The following is a 4,489-nucleotide window of genomic DNA, read 5'->3' as shown; positions in this document are numbered from 1 at the left end:
GGCACAGCCACGTGGTGAGAATAGACGTGACGTGCAGTATGTGTGTAAGAAGAATGACTGAGATGGAGGTGGAGGGAACGAAAGGGACAGGAAGACCGAAATGAAGGTGAATGAACTACACGAGGAACGATTTAACAGAGAAAATAAACTGTCAGAAGACGACATGTATGACCGGGTTGGTTGACTGGAGGAAGGCTGTTTGAAATATCGGCTCAACAAAGTGAGAAAATGAGTATAAACTAAATATATGCATATACATATGTATATGCATATACATATACTGTATATATATATATATATACATATATATATATATATGTATGTATATGTATATATGTACTATATATACATATATAAGTATACGTTTATGTATATGTATATGTGTATGTACAGTATATGTATACGCATATGTATATGTATATGCGTATGTATTTGTACATTGTTGTAGTTATGAGTTGTAGTTTGCTAGCGTTTCTATCCTTGAGGACAATCTCACGCCCTTGTCGTGCATTTTCTAATATATGATACGTTGGCTTAGTCCTGCTTTCTGTAGAAAGATGTGGGGAGATGATAGGTTGAAGTGCTTTGACGCCCAGGAATTGGTGTACTCTTTGAGAGGGTAGATGACAGGGTAAGTACAGTAGTTGTTGCAGGGCGTTGCGTAAATTGGGCACTCTACCAGTATGTGGTGTGTTAATGTGAGGGGAACGTTGCTTTGGCAAATGGGAAGACCGTTTCCTGTCATGAGGTAGCCAAGTGTGAGACAAGAATGTACTCTCTCTCTCTCTCTCTCTCTCTCTCTCTCTCTCTCTCTCTCTCTCTCTCTCTCTCTCTCTCTCTCTCTCTCTCTCTCTCTCTCTCTTTCTCTCTCTCTCTCTCTCTCTCTCTCTCTCTGTGTGTGTGTGTGTGTGTGTGTGTGTGTGTGTGTGTGTGTGTGTGTGTGTGTGTGTGTGTGTGTGTGTGTGTGTGTGTGTGTGATTCACCAGTCTTGGAATACGTGTTGGACTCGTGATCCACAGCTATTACCACTACCGGTTGAGATCTTAAAGTTCATATATGATCCCACCTATGGGCAATGTTGTGTGTGTGTGTGTGTGTGTGTGTGTGTGTGTGTGTGTGTGTGTGTGTGTGTGTGTGTGTGTGTGTGTGTGTGTGTGTGTGTGTGTGTGTGTGTGTGTGTGATTCACCACCATGGTCTTGGATCACGTGTTGGACTCGTCATCGAAAGCTATTTCCCTCTCGGAAGAGAGCTCAGAGTTCATATATGACCGATCTATGGGTAATACTGTGACCTTACACGCACACACACACCCGTTCCCCCGTCCACGAGAGTTGGAGTAACGACTCGCAGCGCAGCGATACTGAAACTATTATAGGCCTGGGTGGGATTCGAACCCGGACCTCTATAGTGGCAGCCGGAAACTCTAACCACCACATCGAGTCGTGTGTGTGTGTGTGTGTGTGTGTGTGTGTGTGTGTGTGTGTGTGTGTGTGTGTGTGTGTGTGTGTGTGTGTGTGTGTGTGTGTGTGTGTGTGAACACAGATCACTCCCTAAACACTTTTCCCTCCCTACATTTTGATTTCAAAGAATAACAAAAAATACCCAAAAAGAAGTGCAGCAAGAGAGCTGCTCGACCCTGAATGGGAAATCCAAAGACCGATGCAGATCGACGTCAAGTGTCGATGTTTTGGAGGAAGACATGCTGAAGGTCTTGTTTACCTCATAACTAAGTTTGGCAGTGTATATCAGTCACCAACCTCCCCTCCCTCCGCACCCTTACACACACGTCCATCTTCCCCATCACACACTTGTAGTTATATATTCATATGTATGCAGGTTTGTACACTTGTGTGCATGCGTGTGTTTGTTTGTTTGTGTGTGTGTGTGTGATTCACCATGGTCTTTGGATCACGTGTTGGACTCGTGATCGACAGCTATTTCTCTCCTGGAAGAGAGCTCCGAGCTCGTATGACCGATCTGTGGGTAATGATATGACCTTACACGCACACACACACCCAACTCCCCGCCCACGAGAGTTGGAGTAACGACTTGAAGCGCAGCGATACTGAAATAATTTCAGCCCTGGGCAGGATTCGAACCAGGTACCGCCGGCACCGCCGAACTGACAGTCTGGGACTCTACCAACCGCGCCACCGAGTGTGTGTGTGTGTGTGTGTGTGTGTGTGTGTGTGTGTGTGTGTGTGTGTGTGTGTGTGTGTGTGTGAGCATTTTCTTATTTACTGTAGTTGACTGGTGCTTCTATTCTTATGGACTGCCTCACGCCGTTGTTTGTTGCACGGTGTCTTATATTTAATCTATTGGTCTAGTTAGTCAACTGTGCTTATAGTCTACCTAAGAATTCTGTTTTTGTTTTTTGCGACGCATATATGTATGGATAGATGGATCTGTGTATTCAATGTCTGAATACACTGTGGTTTCCCCCCCCCCATGGTCTCACAACACCCTCCTGTATAACATGTGTGAACAAATGTATTTGTGTATGTATGCAGGTCGAGCGAGAGGGTACGGGAAGTGAGCGGCGGAGGAAAGGGGGAGAAGCGAGGACGCGGAGGAGGATGAAGAGGAGGAGGAGGAAGAGGAGGAGGAGGAAGTGAAGGAGGAGGAGGAGGAAGAGAAGGAGGAGGAGGAAGAGGAAATGAAGGAAGTGAAGGAATAGAAGGGGAGGAGGAGGAGGAAGTGAAGGAGGAGGAGGAAGAGAAGGAGGAGGAGGAGGAGGAAGAGGAAGTGAAGGAAATGAAGGAAGAGGAGAAGGGGGAGGAGGAGGAGGAGGAGGAGGAGGAGGAGGATAAGAAGGAGGATGGGGAGGGAGAAGAGAACCACAGGTGTTGTCGTCTAGACTCAAGGCCTCAAGAACGACCGTGGTACTTGAGCACATCGCGGCAAACGGCGGAGCTAAGTTTAGACACATGAACACGCTTTGGCTTGTCAACGTGCAGCAGCAGCAGCAGCAGCAGCAGCCAGAAGCCGCCCGCCGCCGACCGCCACGCCCCTCAGCGGCGGCTAATAAAAGTTACTTCTCAGTCTCTCCCCGCCATCTCTTCGACGCGCGCGCGCACACACACACACACACACACACACACACACACACACACACACACACACACACACACACACACACACACACACACGACTCGATGGCGCAGTGGTTTGATTTCCCGGCAGCCACTATGGCGGTCCAGGTTCATAATACCGCACAGGGCTGAAACAATTTCAGTATCGCTGCGCTGCGAGTCGTTACTCCAACTCTCGTGGGCAGGGAGTTGGGTGTGTGTGTGCGTGTAAAGGTCACAACATTACCCATAGGTCGGTCATATATGAGCTATGAGCTTTCATTCGGGAGGGGAATAGCTGTCGATCACGCGTCCAACACGTGATCCAAGACCATGGTGAATCACACACACACACACACACACACACACACACACACACACACACACACACACACACATACACACACACACACACACATTCAAGTTGAGGTGTACGTGTGTTGTGTAAGGTCACAGCATTATCCATGTATCGGGCAATATATCAGCTCTGAGCTCTCATCCGAGAGGGTAATAGCTGTCTATCACGCGTCCAACACGTTATCCAATATTATGGTGAATCACACACACACACATACATACAACAATTTTCTTCATACATTCTTGTCTTTTGTGTTCTCCCTTCTTTTGCCAAAAAAAAAAAAAAAAAAAAAAAAAAATTGCGTCCAAAACTCCTTTCACTATCCATCTCATTCTCGGTTTAATCGTAATATACAGAGGTGCAACGCTCGTGGGGACCCGTCTATTTTCCTCCATAGATTGTAGTTATCCTCAAGTTTGTATATATGTGTGTTGACACATCTACATGGAAATGTGTTCCATAATATCCTTCATCTTCTACACGTATTTCATCTTTATCATTACTATTATTATTCTATTAGTTTATATATTCATCCATGTAATTATTTATTCATTTATTATTTTACTTCTTCGTTTATTTCTTCCCATGATCGCACAACATCCTCCTGCCATTTTTGTAATTATTGTTTGATTCTTTATTTATCTGAATACAGCGATCGTGTCCTTGCTTGCTCTCTCTTTTTCTCTTTATTTCTCTCTATTTATTTAATTGTAGTATACAGGAAAGGAGCAATGCTCGTGAGGCCCCGTCTCCTACTCTCACGTTGATCACACGCAGCTTCAAATTCATGCAGGGTTCCCACTCGGGTTATATACTTATTTTCCAATTGCCACACTTACATTTAAACTTTTGTATTGTTCCAGTTTTTACTGTATCACCTTCTAAACCATTCACGGTGTGTGTGTGTGTGTGTGTGTGTGTGTGTGTGTGTGTGTGTGTGTGTGTGTGTGTGTGTGTGTGTGTGTGTGTATGTGTGTGTGTATTTAACTAGTTGTATGTACCTAGTTGTATTTTACGGGACGGAAGCTATGCTCGTTGTGACCCGTTTTCGTATCTCTC

Source organism: Oratosquilla oratoria, chromosome 21 (genome assembly GCF_046742065.1).
Source record: "Oratosquilla oratoria isolate Oo_2021 chromosome 21, ASM4674206v1, whole genome shotgun sequence".
NCBI classification, from domain to species: domain Eukaryota; kingdom Metazoa; phylum Arthropoda; class Malacostraca; order Stomatopoda; family Squillidae; genus Oratosquilla; species Oratosquilla oratoria.
Note: the sequence above shows the minus strand (reverse complement) of the source record.